The following is an 18,151-nucleotide window of genomic DNA, read 5'->3' as shown; positions in this document are numbered from 1 at the left end:
TGGTGTTTTGCACTCAGTGAATATAAGACATACAGAGTACATAGACCATACCATACAGCCTGACTCCCAGTTCATATATAACACCTAGCTCCACTGATCTCAGCAGAGCTCTCAACATTTTATCAGCTGCAGCCATGGATATGCTCCTTTGGAAAATTACTTTATATGTATGTCTGCCTAGGAAACACCATTGAAAATACTCTGAAGAGCAATTAATATTCATCTGTTGTTGTTTTCACATCCCATGCAGTAAGAATACAACTTCCTTACAGCTTTTCAGTCACTGAAACAGCACAATAATTTCAATATTTCCATGTATCCCTACTGGTTTAGAGAAGTCTGTGAAAAAGGTGCAACAAAAACATTGAATCCTCTTTTTCCTAGAGGTAGTTGCCAATTACTAACAGTTATTAACTATTACTAACAGTTACTAACTATTGTCAAAGATATCTTTGAGTATGAATTTTGACAGTTTCAGTTTTATGACTGTCTTTTGAATTACATCTTTCTAAGTCAAATAAAAGAGTAAGTTCTTTCAAAGCAAAAAATGGACACAGAGGAAGGGAGTTTAAAACATAAAATCTTCATCATCCAAAAGTCTGTTAAAAAGAGCAGTAAAGGCCTACAGTTACATGAAAATGGTCAAAAGCTAGAAGCAAATTTTCCCAAACCACCAGCCTCCTCCAAGGGCTAATTCTCTTCTGTTACTGGCCACCACAAAGATGTCCTGTGGTCCTGTGGCAAGGGGTTAAATGAACATTTAGCAGCAAATATTCATCAGCCAACTTCATCTCTTTTAAGAAGCTCTTCTAGAAAGCAGGGGATGACAGATTAAAGCCCGAGCCCACCTCCTGCTCACTATTTCCCCACAGTCACTTCAACTTCATACAATATTCCCACATGCACAGTTTCAAGATCATGCTTAATTTCTTTCAATGACCCAAATGCAATTTGGGTCCTGCGGTAGCAAGGAGGAAGGGTCTCTCAAACTCCTGAAATAATAGCAAAATTGAAAAATTAAAAGAGATTTTGCATACTCCTGAGGTGCTGGATCCTTGAGAACAACCAAGAGGAAAATACAGTATCTATCCATAAGGGTTTCCTAGAAAACTCTTAAACTGATGTCAAGGATTGATGCTTTCTCTACATATACATATTCAGCAAAAAAGGTGTCCCTTTTTTTTTTTCCATAGGCTCCAAACTGGCTGAACAGCTGTTGCTCCAGTCTTTTCCAGACATAAAGCAGACATCAATTCTTGAATGCCTTACACTCTAAAATAACATTTCAGAAGGTCTTAATAGCTAAAAACATTTCTATAAGGATTTTTATACTATGAGATAACATGAGAAAATGAAACACCAAAGCATGTTTTCTGTTTGAAGACTTGTTGCTTTTTTATAATTCATGAGCACTCAGCCCATTGAGTGGAAAAGGACTTGACAGAAACAGAAAAGGCTAATGATATTTGGAAGAAACAATTACAGCTAGCACTTGTTTGCCTGTGAATGAAGACAAAACCCCACTAAAAGAATTTGTTAAAAAAATTCTATTATGTGTGTCAGATTTTTGCTAGGGAGATGAAATACAGGACTAAGGTCCTTCCTCGATCCTGGAGATTAATGATTAAGTTCTTCATCCTGCATGCACTTCCACAGAACCTTTGCCAAGTTAGCCTTAGTGTCCCAGTTTCTTCTCCTGAAAATGGGCAAAGCTGACTGAGGTCCATGCATGCATCCACAGACTGTGATTATACAAGACCCATTTCTTTGGACCAGCTAGATAAAAGCACACCCTTATTCCCAATAGAGATCTGTCTTTTCTCCACTTATCAACCAACCTACCAATTTATTGTGGTGACCCAATTCCTGGGACTGAGAGAAAGGCCAGGGCAATTGTGACATTCCCCCACCACAACAGAATTCATGGGGCAATGTTTGCCAAATCTGGCTCCTCCAGCCACAGTGAGTTCCTGCAGTTTCCAAAATAAACCACTAAGTCACAAGGTTGCCTTTATTAGCTTCCCTGGGAGAGGGTGGGGTGAACTCCTCCAGATGGTCCCAAAGAAATTAAGACTTCAAGTGTGTGTATGTGTGCTCCTAAATCACCTCATGAAGGCCAAGAAGTCTCCAAGAGACTGTCAGAAAAGCTTTTGGCAAAGGGCTGAGAGAGGCAGCTACATAAACTCTCTCCCTGTGAAATAGGATATATGGCCTCAGGAGAAAAGGATGTCTTAAGAAGTCACCATTCCTGTCATTTTATGTAAGGTGATGGCTCAAAATAGAGCTTCCTCCAAAACTTGAGAGGCTCAACTTCATGTCCACTGTGTTGGCACAAGCAACAGCACAGCAGCAGCCAAGCCATGTCTGTAACAAGATGGAAATCAAAAGGAAAAAAGGAATAAACACATGTTAAAAAATTAACATGTAGGCCGCCTTTGAATGGCTAGGTGTTACTACTATTAACCTTAAAAATGGTAAGAGATTTTAAATGCTTATAAAAAAGAAAGAAAAAAAGGGCACATCAATGCTAAGAAAGTTTTCGGAAATGCAAAATATCCTGCAAAGCAGACCAGTGACTAAATACAGGCTAAATCTTGTAGCGTGCTTCTTTCTAGAGCCCAAAATATATTTGGCATGCTCAGACATGCTGAGCTATGCCCCTCATCACCTAACGTAACCCAAGAGCCTGCGGTATGTCATGTTGTTACTGGGATGAAAAAGAAACTGGAAAAAACACCATGCAGTAGGGAATGGCAGGTGATCTGCTCCATGTGTGACACCTGGAAGTCACCAGCCTGTGTCTCTCCTGTTCTCACTTATATTTCATCAAAGTGCCTCTATGCAACCCAAATGCAATTCAACCTGACCTGCTGGATGCTGGGAGATCCTCCCATTTACCTCTGGGATTGGTACCACCTCTGCAATCAGGTGTGCTATGCTACTACAGCAGACTCTGTCTGAAAAAGTACATTTTCCTACTTAGGCTTTGGATAACTCTTCCTGAACCAGCCCACCCTGTTCTGCCATGCTGCAAACTCACACTTGGGCATTAGCAGGCCAAAGGAATTGTGTTAGGACCTGAAGCTGAACCATGCATCTCTGATGGCTGTTAGAGTGGAGAGAAATGTGTAGAGATGACATTTCAAGCTGTAAGAAGCTAATTCTGCATTAAGGTAAGTTTTTTAGCTAACAGAGTTTTCTTATGGTCCATAGTCAGTGTACCATACTTACAAGGTTTGAGTTGAAGCCTTTTAAGTGGACTTAGAAACTTGCACCTCAATGAGAAAATTTGATTTTTGGCAATGCTAAGCATGTCCCTCTGCCTCACTGGGAGATAATCCAGACACCCCTCTCAGACTGTATTTTGTTGTTAACTAAACAGCTTGTTATAACTCTGTCAACACAGAGTGCTATTTCTTCCCTAAGGGAGAGATGAGAACAAAACCTAGGTTAAAAGTACCTCTATTCATGCACAATGACAAGTGAATCCTCAGGAAAAAGTTAGGATCTCATGGTAACCATAAGATCATTTTAGGACATGTTTATATAGGGACATTTACTAAGACAGGTCTCCTAGAAGCTATTCACAGTACACTACTAAGCCTGGACAAGTTTTAGTGAAAAAAAATAATACTAAATTTGAAAATCAGAAATATCAGGGTTTGGGGATTTTTGTTTTTGTTGAACAAATTGCTGCTAAACAGAACAGAGAAGTATCTAACAGCAGGAATGAATGGATAAATAAAAGCTCAGGACTACGTTCAAATTCCAGAGAAGCAATCAGAGTGCATTACCCACCAGCAATCCAACTGTGTGACATAAAGGAACAAACAGAGCTCTCATAAATGCCCTTTAATCCTCTCTTCACTGAAAATCAGGGAAGAACCTACAGCACCTGTGAAACACTGAAAGGTATGCAGCTCATACCATATATAAATCATGCTGTATGCAGTTTTCCTACTCTCAGAAGTTGCCCCGTGCTGCAGCTGAAAATTTTCTTTCTTTTCTGGATGGGACAGAGATTCTGTGATGTCCAAGTTTTAACCAATTTGTAGTTGCCCAAGTATGAACAAAAATCATAGGACAGCAGCTAGTGAAGCATTTCCCAAAATAATTTTTATGACTACTCTGCTTTGCATTATGGCAAGGCAGATGAGGGAGAACAATTTCTTTGCCTCTGCCATGTTGAAAACAGTAGACGTTTCATGGTTGACAAAGGCACTGAATTTGTACTGACAGGCAGGTTCACTTCTAGTTACCAGTGGTGGAAAAGTCTGTCTAAAATGCTTCCCAGACAGCAGCTTCTGGGAGGTTAGTCCATATCTTCTCTATTTCTGTATGTTGCTTTTCATATAAAACCGATCTGTCAGGTTCCCACCTATGTGTATAAACTTAGGCCAGATCTGGCATTCCAGTCTATGGGTATTAAACACAGCACTGTATAGAAATCAAGCCTGATTTATAACCAGAGCTACTCATATCATTCATATCAATAGTCCTTATCATTTCCAGTTCATGCTTAGGCTACAGGACTCACAAATTATTTATTTTAAATTACTAACGCTACATTCATGATATGAAAGGTGGTATTGAATCAAGTGGTTCAATACTGAGAACATCCCTATATGGCTCTAAATTACATGCACAGGACTTGTCACAAGGCCAAACATTATGCAAGTTTAATGTTCTAGTACACTAAAAGCACTCCCAACTTACTATAAAAAAAAAACAATTACCACATGAGCAGAAGCAGGTTTTTTATATCAATCAGTTCCTATTTTAACACATTCACAATGTGTTTAAGCATACTTCATGCTGTTACTTGATATGGAAACAAGACTGAAGTTGATAGCTTTCCAAGGATTCCCATCCAGTTTAACATTGCAGAGAGGGACTGTTACTGTCAGCTCCCAAAGCTTCCAGAGGATGCTTCCTTTTCTTAATCCCTATCAACCTTTTGTTCCCACAACTGAAAGGTCAAAAATGGATATAAAATATCTAGCACGAGATTCTGTTGCTGAAAACATTCACTAAAAACACAGACAGCAGTCACTTCAAGCAATTCTACAAACAAGTAAGAAAGGTGAAGTATCAACAAGTTCTCATGCATTTGCTGATATCTTTTTCTCTAACTAAAGGACAATTTTATCCTTCAGTCACTGAACAAAGTCTTTTTAAAGGCAAATCATTTTTATGACTCAATACTAAAGATTTTCAAGATCTATTCAGAGAAAACAAGTGTTCATAGTTACATAAAACATGTTTTATAAAAGAAAACCATTCAGAGAAGTCTTCAAAACTCATCCAGTATTTAAAAGTTGTTGCAAGAGAAAAAGGAGCTAAGTTCTTCTACCAACCTTCCCTCCTGATTAGAAATACAGGTTGAAGTCTAAAACAGACATCCTATCATTCAGCACAGTCACATCTGAACATGCAAACTTTCAGAGGGTAGAAAGAGGGCTATAACTTACACCAGGCAGTCCGGGGATAAAATTCACTCTGGCACAGGAGAGCACACAAGACAACACTGAGAAGCATCAATGCGAGTCCCGATTCTTATTCAGTAGGTGAAAATCTGCCTCCTCTTAAGCAAAGAATTCTGCTGGGGGTGGGCACTGATAAAACACAACATTGCGTCAGGACTGCACCAGAGAGACAAACCAATCCAATGACGCTCGCATTAAAAGCAACAAAATGTTCCCTCCCCCCCGCCCCCAGGCATAGACATAGACATAGACAAGAAAGGAAACCTCTTTTTTGGCTGTCAGATGGGTGTTTTGGTGAGATCAGGTAATCTCTGAGGAGTCCCAGATCTTCTATTTGCAAGCACATTTAAATGCATTTTTAATTTGTACATACATCAAATTTGGGAATGACGTTGCATTCTTGCTACTTTATCCATGTCAGTAGAGGTCCCACAGGCTACACAGACTGCAGAAAGTTAAAGATGTGCACAAGTTTTGACTGGATCAATGCCTAAGCAAACAACTTCACTTTCAACAGTTCAGCCTAAATTACCCAATCCAGATTCCTTCAACTGCTTTCCTTTAAGTGGGAAACATTTTTCCACATAAGTCAAGGCAAAACTAATGTTTGCCTAAAAGTACCCAGCTTAGCTTTATATAAAATACTTGCTTTAAGACTATAAAATGCAATTAAGCTATCATATTCAGCAAAACCAAATTAAAATCAAAACTGCATTGTCACAGTTAAAAATCTGACAGACAAAAATTTATTTGGACACATTTATGGCTTATAAATTTATCTGCTAGGTTATACTCCATTGTGTAATGATATTCCAACTTAATAAAATTAAATCTGTAAATTTTCTGCATACTGAACATTTGAGAAAAAACAAATCAATTCAGATTTGTAAACACAGACTTGGAAATGTAATCCTTTCCTCATCTAGTTTTTCAAGTTTGAATAAAAGATATTTCCTAACAAGTAGTCAAAATTTTCTGAATTGGTTAAATTCAGCTGCACATCTGAAGGGTAAATTTGGTAAAACTGAGGAGTGTTTTACATTTCTTGAGAAACCTGGATTAACAAGCCTATATCACCTTCTAAAAAGAATTAGGGCAAAACTCCAACTAGAAATCTGCAATGAAGAAATTACATGAAAATTCCCACCTCCCCCCCAAAAAATTATATCTATTGGGCCATGATTATTTTTAAGAAATGTTGATTCTTTATTGAAAGTCAATATCCAACTACAATTAAGCCTGTGATATAGCTGCTACCTTTATGAAAAGCTACATCTCTTAAGTGTGGTTGTGATGTCTTTCCTTTTGCTTCTGTAATAGCTGGCAAACAGGCTTCCAGTTTTTAGAAAACTGAGAAGCTAAAACTTTCACAGTGGCCTTCCCTTATGGACAAAAGCAACATATTTTAACAACAAGTACAGTAATCTTTTCCTGCATATTATATATCTCAATACCTGTTTTAAAATTGTTTTTTTTTTTAACTAGTAGCATCAATCAATTCAAGTAAGAGCAACCATAACTGTAAACATTAAGTAAGCCTGTATTTATAGATCTGGATTTCAAAGTTTGAAGAAAGTGAATAAACAAGCACAGAAACTTATTGTAGCACTTATTTAACTTTATAAAGTTAAAAAAAACCCCAAAACAAACCAAATACCGATAGATAGATAGATAGATAGATAGATAGATAGATAGATAGATAGATAATGTATAATTTCATGTTCTCTTTATAGCTGATGTCTGTCTCCAACCCAAAGGGTCCCAGTAAGCATTAAATCCATCCTAATTCTCCTTAAAGGACCATTCCCCCAGCCTAGAGTAACCACCACCACTGTGCAGGTAAAACCACTGCTAAGGGGATATGTTATTTGAGAGGTTATCTATTTCAAGTTCAAACCCCAGAAGCTGCCAACCTGACCTGTGGGAAGCATCTCAGACCCAGGGGAGCTACATTTGAGTGCTGCTTCCCACGAGCCAGCCTGGCCACAGTGGTGGTTTCTTGTTGACCTAAGCTTGCTTGGTCTACACACAAAGCAAAGGATATAATAAACAGCACAGAGAAAAGGAAATATCTTCAAAGTTTTTGTTCTGCTAAATCAGCATTGTGGACTTCAGGCATCGGAAAATTCAAGCCAAGATAGGTTGACCATTAAAAAGAGTTATAATTTGGGACACCACTAAAGAAGCAACCAAAGGAAAATTTATAAGACCACAGAATAAATTATGAGGATCAGTTTTTGGAAATGGAAGCACCAGTTTAGTTCCCATCACATCAAATATTTGTAGAAATGATAAATTACAAACTTGATCAGATAACATAATTTGGTTTTAATTGGATGATTTTGCTAAATCCACAACTGATAGATCCTTGTTTGATTCAACAAACTCATGCTAGGCAGATTTATATTCAGGCTTAAATAATGTAATAGGAAAAGCCAATTTAAATATTTAATTTCAAAACCCTTTTTTTTCTTTTGCATTTCTGCATCAGCTATTTTCTGAAAGACACCCAGATTCTCATTTCCCAGTGACCACTAAAACAAAGTTAATTTTGCAACTTAGTGTAACTTTTATATCAAATGTAACTGGCCTTTTTTGCCATACAGGTTGGAAGGCTACATATGTAAACGATTATTCATATTTTAAAACATACATTTTGAGTAGAAAATAATGGGGAATGAGTATAATTTTCTAATATAAAACCCCATAAGAATTGGAACCTGGATGCCTGTAAAATGTATTTAATCAGGAACAGAAATACAATAAAAATATCCAAAAGCTGCAAGATGTTGTTCCAGTTATATTGTGCCAGCTAGAACAAGGTTACTGACCAACCACAGGAGCTTCTGGGCTCTCACATACCTCCTCTAAAGCTAGGAGCCAGAAGCACCTGGAACCGAGGACCCTGACCCTGCCTGGGAACCCTTATTCCCCCTCAATCTATTAAAAAAGAAAATAAAATTAATGAGGACGAATGCAAATGGATAGCATATGGCAGCCCATTGTACCTTGAAGAAATCCAACTCTTGTAATACCCTCTTCTTTCTGGTATTGAAGGTCCCCATGACCATCTCCATCATGGGGGCCTTGAAGGACACCACAGGCTAATCATTACCTGGATATCAGCCCTGAGATCCTTGAGACTAACAGAGATTTAACACTGCTCTACCAAACACAGGTAGAGCTTCTAGGTGCTCTGCTAGGTCTATTATGCTCAATGAATACCAACAAAACTCTGAGCATCTGCTCTGCAGAGAGCTGCAAACACATTTTAAGTTAAAAAGAGACAGTAAAAGTACATCTGCTTTTGCATGTTGGATAGCAAGCTCCAAAACATTCTGTTACCTATCAGGATAATCTCCAAGAGTTGCATTCATGTTTCACTGCAAGAAAAACCATCTCAGGGGCTCTAGAAAGTTTAATGCAGTAGACATAAAAATTAAGAAGTCATTTAGCATTCAGGGATGGAGCGACTGCTCTGCTCTAAGGAATCAAACCCCTTGGATGGGCTTTCTTGATGGCTCTGAACTCTGTCACCCTGTCATCCAAACATTTTTCTTTCCAGCAAGCTTGCGGGCTCTCGAAGAGGACATCCCACCCCTGTTAGGGGACTTCCACTCCCAGTGGTTGAGGTGAATTAGCTGCGTTTGCACAGGCATGCATGGAGAGCTGCCATGTTACAGCATGTGACTCTGCTTGAGATCACACTTGTCTACTGAGTGAGCCAGCCCTAAGAAATGAAAGGGAGGAACCCACAAGTGGAATTGCTGAAGGCCAAGACTGGCACAGAGGATGACACAGGCTCCGGGTGCTGTGTGGCCTGGGAGAGCCATGCTGACTCCAACCCCTACCACAGCACAAGCCCATGTCAAGCCAGGAGGAGTTCAAAGGCAGCAAAGCAATTCTGAAGGAGCAAGGCTTTGGCCAAAAGCACTGCCCCAGTTAATGCAGAGAACCAGACTTGGATCACCTGTGACTCCAACTGATTGACCAGAGACTAGAGCATACCTGTGTCCATACTAAGACCAAGGAAAAGGGTAAGCTGCTGTTCTGAGCCACCCTGAGCTTAATCTTCCCCCCTCCAGACCCATATCCAAATAAACCAGCACGGGCACAGTACTATAAAAACCCTGGCTACTGCTGACAACTCAAGGAGCATTATCCTGAAATACTAATGGACTTGTACTGACTTTACACAGTACATAAAAACTGTCCATGAAACACTCCTGTGGCAATCCAAAAATATGCATTTTGCAAATTCAGAGGCTTATGCAAAGATGCCCTTGGTGAAAAGACAGAGTGTGGTTGCCAAAAGTCAACAATGCAAATTTTTCAGATAAAGGAAACCTGACACATCCAGCCCCAGATTGCCTGCCATTTCCATTTCAGTTTGGGTTTCAGAGAACAATCACTGTGGAGACTTCTGTTTGAGCCAGAAGAGATGGTTGGAGCTCCCTTGAGTCCAGCAACCCGCTTTCTTCAAACAGAGCTGGAGTGAGTGAGTAGCTATCAACATGCCAAACCACACCGGCTGGCTCTCACTGCCAACCTCCAAAATCAGTGTGGCCCACAGGACAGAAGACCAAACACTGCTGAAATGAGCTAGCTGAATGTTAAAAGGAGGAAAGGACCAAGGGTACAACCAAACAGAGGACAACACTCACAGAGGTGTCAGAGGTTATGGGGGTAAATGGAAGTAAATGAGGCCAGTGCACTCTCTAGCAATGGAAATTTTGCTGGGTTTTTTCCCTATGAGCATTGCAGTAATAGAGAGATATAAAGGGGAAAACAGCAATGAAAGCTGTGACTTTGGCTCATTTAACAGGAATGGGAGCCAAATATTACACCAGGAGGCTGGTGATCATGCTTATGCTGCCTGGCAACCACGCAAAGCATGGCATCTGCCAAATAATAGGCCTGTTTCCCCCTCAGAGTCCAATAGCTGCTGATCTGCTCTTGAGACCATGTAATAGGCTACGTCTCCTGCAGCCTTTGCTGCTAGAGGCATTATGGTGAAGCAAATACCTTGAGTTCTACCTACCACGCAGCATTAACATCCTGGTAGCTTCACCTCAGGTTGACAATACTACTGAAGCAAAGAAGTGGCCAACAGATTTGTCATATGGGCTAGATATTAAATCACTGTCAATGCAACATGCCAAAGAGAGTCCCACAGATGGGGTCTTGGCTTAGCAAACAGCTCCAAGAGGACTTACTAAGGGTGTGTGGTCATATGAAGCAAGTTGAGAAAAGGTAGGCTTTATCTCTCATGGAAGGCTGGGGAGCAAACCCAGTGGGTCCAGTGCCAGTGTCCAGGTGGAGCACAAAGGGTCTTGCTAAAGGTTTGGGCAAGGTAACAGGACACATGGACTGATGAGCATATTCATCTTCCAAAAGAACTTGAACAAATAAAACTACTCTGCTTTGACACATAGGCTGTAGGGAAGAGGAAGTTATTAGGCAGCAGAATGTATTTAAGTACCTGGCACCAACCAACAGTGGTGGCTACTGTGGCTTATCCTCAGGAAAAAGTGTTTTTAGCTAAGCCACAATGATCACAGTGACACATTTCAGCAGCCCGATGGCTGCCCAGAGGAGAAAAGACAGAATGGATGCTGCTGAGAAGTCAGGAAGAGCAAAGGGAATTCCATGAAGAACCCTCCCCACTTCCCTGCCTTCTGGTGTGAGAATCAGAGCTGGTCATGCCAGGATCTGCTATGCCCACTACGGCTCAAGCTGGGACTTCTCCAGACTATGCACCTCCCTCACACAAAATGACCAACCCAACAGTAGGAGTGGCACAGCACTGACACAGACCTCTCCACTCCACACAAGCACTGTGAGAAGAGCCACACTACCCCAAGGAAGGGTGCAAATTCCAGAATTAGCTGAAAAAATCAAGCAGAAAAGGAGAAAATAACCCCCATAAATAATTAAAATTAAGTCTATGACAGCCACACATGTGAATCACAGCGCATCAAGAGTCCTCTAAAGTACAGAAGAAGATATGCAAAGCACATTTCTTGCAAGACCTGGAATGGCCACGGTCTACTTCTGTCATAGTGATAAAGAAAATTTTCCCACTGTTATCCAAAAAACAAGCAGATAATCATATAAATAAAGAACACTGACTACACAGGCAAAAAGAATGTATTTTTTTCCTTCAAGGAAGGAATCAAGGAATCTATATTTAATAAAAAAAAATAGTTTCTAGTCACCAAGACCTTCAGAAGTCATATAATTTCCTCTTCCATCTCTTCTACACATAAATTAAAAAGGAGGAAATTAATATTTCTTCAACTATCAATCAGTTTCTCCACTTTGAATTAAGCAGATATTTAATTCAATCAAATGAATAAAATTATGTGAGGAAAAGAGTTGCTCTGAAACAGTGGAATACATTATTCCCAAAATGGGCTTAATATTTCAATCAATATTGTCTTCAAGTCTTTAACCAGATATCTTTCCCAATTTGACTTTTTCTTTAAAACTTCTGCAGAGATTAAGATCTCTTAATCACTTAATTTAATACTAATAACTAAATAAATTACAATAAATTTGGGCTATATTACAAGTTTGTTTCTTTCAAATCCAAAGTACTATGGTTTTACAAGAAAAATAATCCCTTCTAGTTTTAAAAATTTCACAATTAAGCAAAAAGTATTTTCCATTCTCTAAAGTAATCCAGAACCTGGACTATATTGCTCACTAATGTACTTTCCATCTGGGATATGCTGATGCACTAATCAAATGTGAAATTTAGGGGTGCAGAAGACCATTCTCTATCTACCTTAAAACACTATTATCAATTACTGAAAAATCTATTTAAAATCTGTAAAAAATTACAAACTGATCCACTGGCTACTCTAATCCTGGGATTCTACTTTGACTGAGATTCTCTAAGATATATTCAGAAAAAAGAATATTTGCACAATCTCAAATGCACAGTTCTCCATCAAGAAAATCTTCCACAAGAACATGCAGGAACCCACGCCGAGTGTGCCTCATGGGCAAACACCATGAAAGGAGTAATGCTGGGAGAACACTAGGTGAACACAGAAGTACAGGTAACACGAAGAAAACAAATGTGCAGATTTACTTGTTCCAGTCAACAACAGTAGCTAAAGTTTATTGATTTCCATTTCAGCAGCTAAAAATCCATGAAAACATTCTTATATGATACAGACAATACTATCCCATATTCAAATTTCTATCAAAGTAATAAAATAGGCTAGGGTTTTATCACAGTCATTGCAATTTACTTATCAATTAGTACAATAAAACCTATTTTTAAATGTAAATATTATAAAGTGCAAATAGTTTTTGTATCCCATTGTGATGTAGCAGTTCAATTACATGGAAATATCTAAGTAAAGAGACTGAAAAAATATAACTATTAGCTACAAAAATAGCTGGACACATTCTCAGCCACTGTCTCTCAACTGTTCCCTTTATATCCACTGTAGATGTATTTCTTACACACTAATCACATTTATTTGGAAGAAACTAAAATTACACGATTTCAAACTATTTTCATTTAAAAAACAGTCCTTGAACAACTGCTTTTACCCTTCCATCTAATTATATACTCTTAAAGGCCAAATAGTTAGTATAAAAAAATAACCATAGCCTTTTATTAAGGATAAGACACCAGACAGGAGCTCATAAGAAAAATAAAGATGTTCTTTGCCTGCCTCTGCCAGCAATACTTTTCAATACCGGAAAATACATTTACTTTTACAATTTTAAATACAGATATGTCAAAATCTTAATGACTTTGTATCAGAGACTTACTACAATCAAGTCTGTTCACAGCATCATTAAGTTGTTGGACTGCATGGCTAGTATTTCTTTCAAGATAATTCACGGAACAGTCAAGATGTTCAGAAAACTACCTCTCAAAAAAACTCTCTTCTAACTCAATACTAAGTAATCTACACTTATAACCCCACAACCCTGGCAAGAAATCTTATCTAGAACATTTTTCTGACCAACAGTCAGATAGAAAAGATAAAATTGATTAATATTTGATTCTGACATCTAAGGTCACCATGAGAACAATACATTATAAAGTTACTCAAATTAGAGGGCTAGCACTGCTTTTTTTTCTTTTACCTATGCACCAGTCATCATACTTTCTTATACAAAGGCTATTTATTAAATGTAAGCAAAACCTCTAACTTCCTATTTTGTCTGAGCTTTTCCGTATTCAATGTATGTTTCAACAAAAATGTCCCAAATTGACTTCAAGTACAAAGCAGCAGCTATCTCATCCACAAAAAAAAACTACAGCGATGTTCTGCTCTTTCTAAAACAAGCTTGAAGCCATGATTATATTAAAGACACAGATGTGAGGGGATTTTTCAACTTCCAAACAGACATGCAAACAAAGTATTACAGTTCAGGGGTGCAGGTAAATGAATAAGCAAGAAAACTACATGACGTTTGTGCAGTGTCCTCTCAAATCCTGCAATCCCTTTTAGAAAGTCTGGGTCTACATCTCCCTCTTCTTTACTCATGTTCTTCTCACATGGCTTGGTCTCAGAAACTTTCCATGCCTGTAACGGAAACTTGAGCCAACTTCTTAAATGTATGATTTCTTCATCTCCACTCATCATCCACTTCTGTTTCTGAGAAGCTCCTCATCATGACACCTGTATCTCAAGAAGCAAAACAGGAAACATCACAGGGATGAAGCAATGAAAGATGAATAATAATATGCCTCTGTGTCTTTAATAAAATCCCAACTTTCATTCAAGTTCCTTTTAGGAAATCAGAGTTCCTTTCACAAGTGCAAAGCTTACAAACCTAGTCTGGCAAAACATGGCATGCTAAAAATGGGGCAACTAATGCAATCTCCCAATCTGTACCTCTGATCCTGACATGATGAGCAGGAGAAATCCTGTACCAGCTAGCCATACATACTGTGGAAAATATTACTGGGTGCTAAGCTTGCAGAACCAGTCTGCGGCAGCCAGCTCAACTAAAAGAAACTGCTGACCCATCTGCTGACTTACCCGCTACTGAAAACAATGCCACTTATCTTTATCCAGGACTCATTTGTCCAAGTAGACCTCTAGCCCACAAGTTAGACGAAAAACAAAGACGTAAGTAAGCCTCTCCTCTACTTCTCCCATTGCTCCCTAATTTACACAACTTCCACAGCACACAGTTTGGGTTTTTTTGTACACTTATCAGGTACAAGAGAAGACAAAGCTTTCTCTGCATTACAGCAGCTTAACTACAAGGTGACAAAGGCCTAAGGTATTTTCAACCTGTCATAAGATTTGGTGTTGGGGTGGAAGGCACTGGCCTATCTGTTTCTGCCATCCAAAATGGGATCAAGCAGGCCCAAAGCCAAGAGTAGAACTGTTTAAAAACAGCAAAGGGGTGATTCATCTGCAAAATGGAGACACAGCCATCTTGTGTCCAAAGATGCAGCTTAAACCATCTGCTGGCCTTACAGTTTTGCCTGAATGCAGAATGAGGGGGTACAGGAGAATTATTTCTGCAGCCTCCCCAGCCATGAAGCCTTCAGGGCAGATAAGCAGGCACCAAAACCATTCTGCCAGCCAGCTCTCAGTGAAATAGAAACATGAAAGCAATTTTATCTCTCCCTTTTAGGGTTAAGGCCACCTTTAAATAAACATTAGCATCAAAACCTCTTTGTACCATAAACAGAGCAGACCCTACATCTTATCGGCTACCACCTAAACTTCTCAGAATTCCACATCCCATCTAAAATCCTTTTTCATTCTGCAAAAGCATTTGACAGCAGCATCCTCCATATGGATGGATCAGAAAGACAGTGTAGTCCTTCCCCAAATCCTCCCTGTGAAACAGGGCTTATTATGACTTTCTTTCAGAAGTAAGGGACAGATGTAAGGATAGTCACATTAGAGCACAAAGTTTTGGCTTTGCTTCTTGCACATCACAGTCGAGAAGATAACTGAGCCTCAGACAGTCAAAGCAATAAGGCCTCTGAGAGTGCTCTGGATATTGCAGAAAAAACTCTTTTTAAGTAACTAGATACAAATATATTTGCTGTGCTGAGATGACATGTCAAAGAAAAATACATATTACCCCAGTTCTGAACTCTTGATTAGGTCCTTACCCTCAAAAATGCTTAGGAGGCAGCAAACAGTCCTGAAAACTCACACCTCAGTGATCAGTGATCATGCCTGCTACTGAGACATGCTACTGCCTACTCAGGAAAGGTAACTATCATAGATATCAAGAGCTTAAAAGCTTTCAAAAGCACTAAAGCTGAGAAAGCCACAAACGCCCAGCTGTCAGGACATCCAGAATTATTTTATAAAATATATACCATCAAATTATTTTATACTACAGTGATTCTTAATCTTTTATCATGATGATCACTGTATACAGGAAACAGAAACCATAGTTTCACTTTTCCACAGTCATCATAACTCCACATTCTCTCTAAGCAGCAGAAATTAACTGAGGACAAGGAATTCAGTCTATTACTGACATCCTCACTTGTTAATCAGATGTCTACAGTCAGCATATACACCATACAGACTACAAGACATCCAGGCTGCTCACTGTTCTCAAGAGAACTGCAGAAAAAGGTTAGTAATTGTCAAAAAGATCTGATGCTGGCTGCCACCTGAAACAACCAAGGAATTTTCAGTTTTCTTTTGAAGAGACAATTTACTGGCAGGCTGGTACTTCTAACTTTGATCTTCCTTCCTTCCAACACCAGCAGAAGCTCAGTAACAGAAGTTCTGAAGCTTTATAGCTCAGTAACAAAACACAGAAACTTCCCAGAATGTTAACTCAATTACAGTATTTTGGCAAGGAAGCCTACCCCTTATACCTTGGGGAAAATCTTAGAAGATTAAACAGTGCATGTTTTAAAAGAACACACGCCTCAATTATTTGGTGTAACTCTTCATGCACCTAACTGCTTTGAGAGGAAAAAAAATTCTACAGTGATTTGCTTGCAAGACTGAAAGTGTTCCTTGTTTCCCAAAGAAACAGTAGTTATACAATCACACTGATTGTCCCATGCACAGAAATGTAAACTATAAGGCAAATTTCAAATTAATCTCATGCAAAAGCACAGAGATTTCACAGGCGCTCAATTCCTACAGCACACTTGCAAAGTAAGCAACCAAGGCAGCCCTCTGAGCAACAAGTCTGGTTCTCAAACATCAGAAGACAGCATGTTTTGATTAAATATACTCAAGAACTAACTACAAGGCAGTGAGAAGCTGCTCAGACACTGTGCTGTTGGGAAAATCAGAAATGCTAACAGCACTGCTGTGTACTGGAAAGAAAGAAAGAAGGAAAACTGTGTAAAGTACTGAAATGCCACCAAAACCAAGAAAGCTGCAGGGAAATCCTATCTCCACTAGCTCAGCTGCTCACTGAGCTACCTTTGAATCTACGGAGCAGCGCACCAATGCCTTCAGTCTATCACATCTTCCATCTCTATGAGGGCTGCTGCTGACATGTCAGCAGGCAATTCTCAGGATTCATTAAAGGCACTTGGACAACAGCTGTCCTGTTTCACCAATGAGAATCTGGAAAAGCTGACATACAGGTGCACAGCAGCACAGGTGGCCTCTAAAAACTCTAAAAATCCCAAAAAAACATCTGTTTCTCAAACCCTTTCAACAAGATCATACCCCGGGTAGTGTAAGCTAAGCACTGGCATGACAGGTCAGATTGCTGGTGCCTTTGTTTGAGAAGGCTCCTGTGCTCAGGACCAGATGCTTCAGAAGGTGGAATAGCTCAGGTAGTGAACAATTATGTAATACCCCAAAAGTTTAATTCCTTCCTGACTTCACCAATTGGCATGAAGGTTTATGTGCTTAATTTATTTTTAATCCTATTTACAGCAACTCTGGACATTGTCATTAAATATATACCCAAGTCTGCTTGGAATCAAACTAAACTTTTGCCTTTGGTAATATCATGTGGTGTATTTATGCCTAATGTCATTTAAATATCCCTTTGTTCTTGCACTATGGGAACTAGCATAGCCACCTTGCACCATAAATTTGCATGCCACACTGTGCCCTGTGACAGGACAGGAACACAATCTGAGGATCTTCAAGGCAACAACTGAGCAACTTCTACCAGATATCTAGCAACATTTCTTTAAGCTACTTTTCTGGATCTGTAGGAATGTTGGCAGTTCCACCAAGATTTCAGCAGGACCTACCCTGTTCTAGATCTTACAAGCTCACTTTTATGACGTTTTCCACTCCAGAGCTGCCACTTTTATAAGCAATATGTTTTGCTTTATATTGTGCTCTTTGAACCACCCCTTCAAGATTCTGATAAATTTGCTTAGAACAGACAACAAGCATACTATGCTCAGCTTTTTAAGGACTGTACAGGAACCTCTCAACAAAGAGATGCCCTCTCATCTCCATGCCTGAATAAAGAGCAACAGGGCCCAACCATGCAACACCAATCCCATTTTCCTCTTGGCTGATGTTCTTGTGGGCTGCGGGCTCCCCTGTGCAATAACTTTAGCCTATGTTGCTACTTTCATTGCTTATGGATGAGCTCATGGCACACTCATTGTGATTATTATGCCAAGTATTTATTAAAGCTCCAGTGATCTCTGCTGTTTCTGCTCATAGAATGTGCCCAACATGCATCAAGGTATAAAGCCACACCTTCAATCA

Source organism: Cinclus cinclus, chromosome 5 (assembly GCF_963662255.1).
Source record: "Cinclus cinclus chromosome 5, bCinCin1.1, whole genome shotgun sequence".
In the NCBI taxonomy this organism is placed as follows: Eukaryota; Metazoa; Chordata; class Aves; order Passeriformes; family Cinclidae; genus Cinclus; species Cinclus cinclus.
This window is presented reverse-complemented; position numbering follows the sequence as displayed.